Below are 10115 nucleotides of genomic sequence, written 5' to 3'. Positions count from 1 at the left end.
AAAAAAAAAGAAAGCCCCCCTGCGTTTGAACCCTGGCTCTGTCACTTACCAACTCCCTGATCTTGGGCAAATAACTCAACCCTCCTCATCTCAGCAGTAAGACCAGTATCTACATCAAAGAGTTGTTATGAAGATCAAATGTACTGGTAAATGGAAAGTGCTTAGACCAGTGCCTGGTGCACAATGAGCACTCAATGTTAGCTATTATAATTTCTTATTAGGACACTAGATACTATACTGTGAGAGACAGGAAAGGGATCACAGCTAGGACCCTAGTCACAGGAGCTTATGTTTTTATATTACAAATGCCTAATGACCCAACCTGCTTTAGACCTTGGAGCAAACACCTTTACTCTACTTCTCTGCTTTTTCCTTGGTAATTTAATTTCAATAAATTAGAATCTCCCAATTCAAAGTAATATTTTAAATGGGAAATTACAATTTATGTCATTTTAAAGAAACTGTTGCATTATACAGTATTGTCAATTGATTCGTTGAAACAATTTCATATATAGTTTAAAGACACAAACCTCTTGTGCTGCAATAGTGCTGGAAAGGTTGCTGTGCATGCATTTTATCCATAGAACCTTGAAGGGCAAAGTATTACAGAGATACCTCCTAGTGTCACCTGCTTTTGTTCAGAAGAAAGGCACAGTCTCTCCCTTGAACATAGGGATTTTCTTAGTAAGTGGCTCCTTAAGCCAGTTGGTGATTTGTCCTCCTGCCATATTCCTAGAGGCGGGTCATGGAACACAGCAACCAGCCAGTCTCCCCAGCCCAACCTAAAATTGGACTATTAGCTAAAGCAGTGACACCAGCAAAGGGCCACTGCTACAGCAGACCCCATCCCCAGACAATCTGTGTTCCAACCAGCTCTCCAAGTGATACTGATGCGCTCTCCAGTTTGAGAAACACTAGCCTGGAGAGCTTGACCACAACCTGACCACCTCCAGGAGTAACGAACTTGCCCAAGGTCACAGAGCTGATAAGTGGGAGAGCCAAGTGCACTGGACCACATTCTTGCCAGTAAACCATTCTGTTTCACCCTTCTTTGTACCACGTTTTTCAAGGGAGGAGAAAAAAGCGTGGGAAATTAAACTATAGAAAAAGTATCAAATTCCATTTTAAAAGCATTTACAGTAAAAATGGCAATTTTTCTCAGTTTTCTACGACCTAGCATATTCTGACTCCCATGTCAACTAATCAAATATTTCTTCAGAAGCATTTCCAATGCGTAAAACTACCAGATACAATCTGCCTTCTCCTAAGAAAATTCAGTACATAAAAATCTGCTTACAAAACAGTTAAATCAGAGTTTTAACTTTACAAAAGAATTTGCCACCTAATTTTTTCTTCCTTTAAAAAACTAGTTTCCTGATACATTTACACAGTGATTTATTTTACAAAATTTTAATACACATGCAAAATTTAGGAGGCACATCAACTGAGATGTTATTCAGTCTCTCACAGAAGTGGATCATTCATTATATTTCTCATTAATTCTCTGTGGTTGTGTTCATCATTTTGCACACATGAAAATTTCACTTAAAATTTCTGGGAGATGCTAGGAGTCACCCCAATCTCTTAAGGCAGAGGCCCTTAAGTCTGAGATGCATCACAAAGAGGCCTACTTAAAACACAGATTGCTGGGCCCTACCTCCAAAACTTCTAACTCAGCAGGCCTGGGGTCGAGCCCAAGTTTGACATTTTGAACAAGTTCTAGGGACAGCACTTTGAGGCCCACTGACTGCCTAGGGAATTTCCAGGGTAGAGATAAAGAAAAATTCTCCTACTATATTTTTCTTCAGTTTTCAAACTGTGCTGAGATACATTCTACTGACACTCACTGATTATGATAATTCAAGAAATACTTCTTTCCTTTATATGTGTATAAATATAAAATTTTATGTTTATACACATAAAATTAAATGTGTATTTTTATTAAATACACATTTAATAAAACCTTATCATCACCCACTGGGAAACTAACTCAGGCCTCAGTTCAGAAAATGAAACAATACCAGATCCTGACCATCCAGCACCTAGTAAACACCCAGATTAAATCAATTGCACAAAGTATCCTCAATAACAGGGAAATGGACTGCCTTTCCTGCTTTGGCGGGATATATGTCTGAGAAGGTTAAGATAGGGAGGTCTCTAGCTATCAGCATCTTGATGACCAGATTCTCCACAAAGCTACATAGTTCAAAAAGAGATGCTGAAAGTCAGTCATTAAACTGAATAATCTCATTAAGGATAGCTGTTATTGAGCACTTACTACATTCCACATATGATTATCTCATTTCATCTTCATGATATTCCTGCTCAATGAAAGAGGATTAGCCTATTTTGCAGATACAGCCAACAAGAATGGGAGGGGCTGAGCCAGGACTTGAATCCAGGTTGTGAGAGCCCAAAGTTTAGGATCTTTCTTTTACTCTGTGTTGACTATCATATAAAACAAGGCTTCGATTTTCCCATTTATCAGAGAATAAATGAGTGTAGAGGCTCTGAAGTCTCCTTGGCTTAGAGGTATTTGACAGAGAACTCCCATGGGTTTTAAGGGCATATCAGTTTTCTATTGCTGTGTAACAAATGACCACAAACTTAGCAGTTTAAAATCATACTCATTGGGCTTCCCTGGTGGTGCAGTGGTTAAGAGTCCACCTGCCGATGCCGGGGACGCGGGTTCGTGCCCCGGTCCGGGAAGATCCCACATGCCGCGGAGCGGCTTGGGCCGTGAGCCATGGCCGCTGAGCCTGCGCGTCCGGAGCCTGTGCTCCGCAGCGTGAGAGGCCGCAACGGTGAGAGGCCCGCATACCACAAGAAAAAAAAACCATACTCATTTATTAGCTCACAACTCTGTACCTCAAAAATGCAGGCAGACTCCACTGGGTTCTCTGCTCAGGGCATCACAAGACTGAAATCAAGGTATCAGTCAGGCTGGGCTCTTATACAGCCACCTAGGGAAAGAATCAAGTTCCAATCTCATTCTTGTTGTTGGCAGAATCCAGTTCCTTGTGATCGTGGTACTGAGGTCCCTACTTTCTTGCTGGTTGCCAGCTAGGGGCCTCTTAACACCTTCTAAAGATCACCTCCATTCCTTGTCACGTGCTCCTCCCATCTTCAAGCCAGCAACAGTGCATCAGATCCCTCTGGTGCTTACATCTTTCTGACTTCCTCTTCTGCTGCTAGCCAGAGAAAACTTTCTACTTTCTAAGGTTTCATCTGATAAAGGTCCACCCAGATAATCTCTGTATTTTGAGGTTAGCTAACTTGGGGGTTTAATTACATCTGCAAAATCCCTTCACTGCAGTATCTAGATTAGTATTTGATTGAATACCCAGGAGATAAAAGTCTTTTGGGAGTGGGGACAGGGGATTAACTTTAGCATTCTGCCTACCCCAGAGGGCTAGAACTGTACTCAACTCCCAAAGGTCAAAGATTCCCAAACTGTACATGTTATCATATCCCTGTCTATACAGGGAACTTAGGGACTGTTTTTCTACCTCCAGACAAAACCCTTGCGATTTGTCGTGCTCCCCTGCTGCATCATGGCTATTGACCAGCACTGTCCCTCAGGTGAAACCCTGCTCTGAGGAGGGGCCAGGATTGATTCACTATCCAATGGATATTCATCCAAATTCTAACTCGAGAATCAGCCAATGAGACAAATGTCCAGGTTACTGAAGAAAATCATTTTCTCACGGATCATGTCCTTGAGTGATTATTTTACCTATTTGTTTTTGTGCAGACATGGTTGTTAGGGAACCTTTGACTGAAACCACCAGCCTCGGTCAGGCAGGGTAATAACTGCTTGCCTGAGTTTCTCACACAGGAGGTCCTGGTAAAGAACATGGTGCTGCCATGGAAAACTAACCAGGAGAATTCCGGGAGGGACCAAAAGAGGGAGGAGATGACCAACCTCCCAGAATCCATCACACTGGAATCCATCTTGGCTGAGAGATGCATGTGCCACCAGGAAGGACCCTGAATCACCAAATATGGGCACAAGCAAGAGGAGTGGCCAGAGACAACCCGGAAACTAACCCCATTACAATAAAATCTGAGACTGCGAGCCATGTGGCAGAGCAGTCCTCCTGGGTTCCCTTACCCTGCTGCTCTCCGTCCCAGTGCCCCTTCCCAATAAAGTCTCTTGCTTTGTCCACACGTGTCTCCTCGGACAATTCATTTCCTAGTGTTAGACAAGAGCCCACTCTCGGGTCCTGGAAGGGGGCCCCCTTCCTGCAACATAATCATATTCTCCTACTAGACTGGGAGATCCTCCAGGAAAAGAACTGCATCTTAAAAATTTTTGTGTTCATCAAAGTGCCTAGCAGAGCCTGATGTTCAGAAGATACTCAGTAGATGTTTGATGAATTCAGTTAGATACTTGACATTAATTAGGCCATAGGGAACATTGCTTACTACTCACTATGTGTTCATTAAACTTTATTTTCCTTTGCTTTCCCTCTGGATAAAAATTAGAGAAGAAGGCTTAAATTGAAAAATGAAAACCTATAGCTGTTGTCAGTATAATCATTCCAGGTATATGGTGAGTGCTTACGATTGTAAGGGAGAGGGATGACTGATAGTGTTAATAGTGTTTCCTTTACAGTTCATATGTAAGAATCTTAGGACTGCACGTTTAAACCTTTGTAAGGACAGCTCAGCTATTCATTTTTAGTGTCAAAAAAAATAGGGCTTGGTTACTTTCTTGTCAAGGAACTTATAACATTTGAATGAGAACGAGAGAATTTCACCTATTACAACTATTAAATAATTTGGGGTCTAAAGTCCATAAAGAACTCCCTGGCTGACTACAGAGGGATGCTGCTTTGAAGATGTAGCATATCCCATGGAAGAAACAAGGGAGCTTAAGCTTGAGCAGCCTACAATGAATCAAATATTCTACTGGCTCTCAAAAATTCGCTATCGTGTGGCCATGGTCCAAATGTTTGTGTCGCCCCCTAAATTCATATGTTGAAATCCTAACTCCCCAAGATGAAGTGGGGCCTTTGGGAGGTGCTTAGGTCATGAGGGTGGAGCCCTCATGAATGGGATTAGTGCCCTTATAAAAGAGGCTCCAGAGAGATCCCTAGCCCCTTCCACCTTGAGAGGACACAACAAGAAGAATGCAGCCCAGAAGAGAACCCTCCCCTAACAACACTGGCACCATGATCATGGACTTCTAGCCTCCAGAACTGTGAGATATAAATTTAAAACTTTGTTTATAAGCTACCCAGTCTCTGATATTTTGCTGCAGCAGCCTGAACAGCCTAAGATAAAAAATGTATGAGTGTATTTGCTGCTCCAGGGAGGTGGAAGGCAGCATGGTTCAGGTGCCTTTGGAGCCAAGTAAACCACCCACCTGTAATGTAAATCCCAACTCTGCTGATTACTAACCACTAGGCTTTGGTGATGGAACTTAACAGTTTAGGACATCGGTTCCCTCATCTGTAAAATGGGCACAATAATTGTTACCCTTTTAAAATTATTGTAAAGATTGGAAATAATGTAAATAAATTATGTGACACAGTAATTCTCTCAGTGGTAGCTACAATTATGATTATTTTAAGATACCTTTCACCAATTCTTAAAAGACTCTCCCTTAAATGTGAGACAGAAATTGAGTTTTTCCTCTTTCCCAGTGCTGGGTTTAGACATCACTTTCCTCCATACTCACAATTTCTCAAACTTTCAAATTCATAGAAAAAAAAAATACAGAACAAATTTTTAAGTAGTGATGACGGTGCATGTGAGATACTTGTGCAACAACACATTTTCTGTGTGTGCTATATGTTACACTACATTGAGATGGAGGCAGGTAGAGGACATTTGTGGCAGGGTTTTTCTGCCTCATTTTGGTATGCAGCACACGTGAAAGAATAATAATGGTCATCAGGAACGACTACTGCATATATACGCTACATAAAAGAAAAATCCAATTGGTGTTACAGAGCTCCTGGTCTTAGAATCTCTGTCTGCTTCAGCTGATATATAGTGTAAATCTAAAACTTATTTAAAAACCTGTCTGGGTAAGACAGATTTTAATTAATCTTCTCTTAGTTTTTATACTATATGGTACCTGGAAGATGCAAGATCAATCACCGTCACACTGTAATGTCGAGTTGTGAGACAGGAAGATAAATGAGCTATCAAGCTTAGCATTTTGATAGCTAAGTTAATTTAACGAGCTCCAGAACATACTCTAGATTGGTAGATAAAGTTGTGAGGTGAGGCACTGAATGTGATAACTGTGAGTGCGGTATGTTATTAAGAAAACAAGAATTTGCTAGTTCCTCTCTGTCCTTTATGGAAATTTAAATCCAGGATCAAAAAGGTGTAGCTGGGTGATGAGGTCATATTGCTAGTTCTGTCAGACCAATTAAGACAGCTTTATTAATTCAGACTTTTAATTGAGCACTGTGACAAGGTCCTAGCTGAGCTGATGTTTCCTTATGTAGTATGCATGAAGAAAAGCTTGGTCAAGCAAATTAAACTCAATTTATGCTTAAGGGCAGATCTTGAGTAGAATCTGTTTCCTTATGGGGCCTACCAGAATTTTGTAAAATCACAAACTGTACTTCAAATTCTGTTTTCTCAATTATAGGAACTTCGAACTGATTCTTGTCCTTGGAAGAAAGGATACCCCATGCCAGGGATATCCATTTATACAATGATGTTTCAAATAGCAAGAAGGATAAGAATAAAACTTCTAGCCTGGCTTCTCCAAACTACCAGTCGAAATTGTAACGAAACTTCAAACAAAAGAAAAATGCTTCAGAAGTATTCTGAGAAGTATTCAGATATGCTAATCACAGCTATTAAGGAATATCAACTTTGGAATGTCACATCTATCCAAATAAGCAACACTAAATGGAGCAATTTTGAAAGGTTCTCCCTTCCTTAAAAGATAATGAAATGAAATTGCTATAAGGCAAAACCTCAACCTCCACCAAGCTCCACACTTACCCAGCCCCAATCTAAGCTATGCCAGAGCCTTCTTTCAACTTCTTTTCATTCATTTGTTCATTCACTCTTTAATAAACATGTATTAAGTCCTTACTACATACAGTAATCCCTAAGTATCTGTGAGGGCTTGGTTCCAGGACAGCTGCTACCTACTCCCTACAGATACCAAAATCTGCAGATGCTCAAGTCCCTTATATAAATGGATGCATCCCTAGATATGGAGGGTCAACTGTATAGCTGCAATGTTAGTTATTAGCAAGTCACAATTCATGTCACCAAAAAGTCGCACAGAAATGTGCAGTTCGTTACAAAATGGTGTGTGTGATGCTTAGTTTTATGTGTCAACTTAACTGGGCCACAGGTGCTCAGATATCCAATTAAACATTCTGGGTGTGTTTATGAGAGTATTTCTGTGAGAGATTAACATTTGCATTGGTAGTCTGAGTAAAGCAGATTGCCCTCCCAATGTGGGAGGGGTGGGGTGGGCCTCATCCAATTGGAGACCTGAATAGAACAAAAAAGAGCAATAAGGGAGAATTCTCTCTCTCTCTGGCTGTCTCTGACTGAGGGTATCTGTCTTCTGTTTTCAGGCTCGGACTAGGACTGGAATTTATACCTTTGGCTCTCCTGGGTCTCGAGCTTGCCTCCTGCAGGTCTTAGGACTTCTGAGCTTCCATAACCACATAAGCCAGTTCCTTATAATAAAAATATATACCACACACATTTTCTCTGGAGAACCCAGACTAATACAGTATGTAGGTGAGAACTACAACAACTGAGCCCGTTAGCTATACGATTACAAGCAAGACCATCTTGTGATTCACTTAACACTCCCTTATTCGTCTACAACCTTCCCTCACTGACATCAACACTTGCCTTCAGAAATCGATTAATTCAAAGATTCACCCACTTCTGATATTCTACCCTAAGAACTTCCGACCCCAACTCATATGCAATCAAAAGCATCACTTCCGCTGCGAACATGGCGCTGCCAGTGGCGCGGAGCATGCGGGCCACGGTCTGCAGCCTGCGCGCCATCTCTGCGCCCAACGCGCCCTGCCCGCCACGGCCTCGGAGACTGCGGGAGGGCGCCGTCCAGGCGCTGCGCACTGGTCCCGTTCTGCTGTTGGGTCGTAAATTCACAGACAAACATGAATAGGTAACAACAGAAAACGGTGTTGCAACAGTGGGAATCAGCAATTTTGCACAGGAAGCTTTGGGAGATGTTGTTTACTGTAGTCTGCCTGAAGTTGGGACAAAAGTGAACAAACAAGAGGAATTTGGTGCTTTGGAAAGTGGGAAAGCTGCTAGTGGACTCTCTTCTCCTCTATCAGGAGAAGTAACTAAACTAATGAAGCTCTAGCAGAAAATCCAGGACTTGTCAACAAATCTTGTTATGAAGATGGTTGGCTGATCAAGATGACACTCAGTAACCCTTCAGAACTAGATGAACTAATGAGTGAAGAAGCATATGAGAAATACATAAAATCTATTGAGGAGTGAAAATGGAACCCCTAAATAAACTAGTTTGAAACAACTTAATCTAGTATAGTTGTCTTAAATTAGTGGTGGATAGATTTTTAAAAAGCAACTTTTAGCAAAAGAAACTACTTGCAATAATGTTGCCTGAAGAAAATACCCCTTAACTTCCTAATGATTTCACATAAACACTATGCATCTGTTTCACAACAGCCTGTGATTTTTAGGCTAGTCTCCAGTTATAATATTCAGAATTCCTGAAATTATCTGTGGTAAAACTAGTTATAAAAATTATGTAATTCAAGGATAACATTGTTATCTTAACCTTATATAATATTGTAACTTGCTTACAGCCATCCCTGGATTTGGGTCAAAATACTCAATGAACTTGCCACTGGAAATAATTGGCAGTGGAGAAAAGTTTGTTAGTTGTATAGTGTCCAGTGAAGAACATTACTCTCTTAATTTTGCAATATACTGTGTTTGCTGGTGCTATTTTTATACAGTGAAGCAACAGCCTTGCAGGAAAATAAGAAACAGTTTAGTAATAAAATATTCAACTTCTTAAAAAAAAAAACACAACATCACTTCCCTAATGTGCTGCCATTTCAAAGTTGCCTGTGTGGTATTCTCCTTTATGGCAGTAAGTCACTAAACCTCACTTTTGCTTATATCATAATAGGTTTCTTCAGTTAAAGAGAGAACTCTATATGTTTCAGGGTAGAGATGATTATTTTCACAAATGTATTAATGTTCAGAGCTCAAAGTCACTCTAGAAGCATTCTAATCTAACTCTCAAAATTTACTATCCTGTATAAAGGTAAGATGATCACTCAAAGTCATCCAGCCAGTTGGCTACTTTGCCACATGAGAACCCATATCTTGAGATTCCAACAAAAACAAGCTCCCTTGCTTTCATATCAAGTGTACTTAGAAAAATGCTAAAAAGATGTTCAGCTTTAAACCAATCTCTGATTAATTAAACAAATCTTTCTAGTTGTACTTTTACAAATAAAATGTTATTGTTTTCCAAAACTTCCACCAGGTGAAGTGTTAATTCACACACACACACACACACACACACACACACACACACACACCACACACATTCTATTTTAGCAGGAAGTGGCAGGATAGAACCCCTGCATTTGACATATATGTGTGTGTATGTGTATGTGTGTCACTATGATCATAAATTTACATAAAGGTTTTATAAGCATAGATATTCATATAATGTTGTTCAGTTTTGGTTTTACTAATATTCAGTGAATAAAAGCTTCAACTCCTAGTTTTAAATCTAAAATCTAAGCCTAAAGAATAGTCATTTTGCTGGGAGGTAGAAGTGGATAACGGTTAAGAACATGGACTTCAATATTAGCTACACTCAAGTTCAAACCCCAGCTCTGCTACTTGAAAGAGAATTCTTAAGGCTCCCTTTGTAACCATAATCTCTTAATAAGTGTAGAATGACGAAAAATAAAAGAAGACGGCCTCTTATGTTAGGACAGTCTCTCCAGGATTGAGGACAGGGAGAAGGTAGCAGATACTGCTGGAAGTAAAATCATAGTGACTATATTTAGATCTGATATATTTTAATATCATTAATAAAATATAGCTCTGTATTATTCAGCAAAACCTACCTAAAAGAATATTTTTATTCC

The 10115-nt window shown here is 40.2% G+C and overlaps 1 pseudogene; it reads left to right on the top strand.

Moving 5' to 3' along the window:
• The first annotated feature begins 7957 nt into the window (after positions 1–7957).
• Positions 7958–8512, top strand: LOC132520592 (glycine cleavage system H protein, mitochondrial-like; annotated as a pseudogene).
• Positions 8513–10115: the final 1603 nt, after the last annotated feature.

Source organism: Lagenorhynchus albirostris, chromosome 5 (genome assembly GCF_949774975.1).
Source record: "Lagenorhynchus albirostris chromosome 5, mLagAlb1.1, whole genome shotgun sequence".
NCBI classification, from domain to species: Eukaryota; Metazoa; Chordata; class Mammalia; order Artiodactyla; family Delphinidae; genus Lagenorhynchus; species Lagenorhynchus albirostris.
The sequence above is the reverse complement of the archived record's forward strand: the minus strand, read 5'-3'. Positions and strand labels throughout refer to the sequence as shown.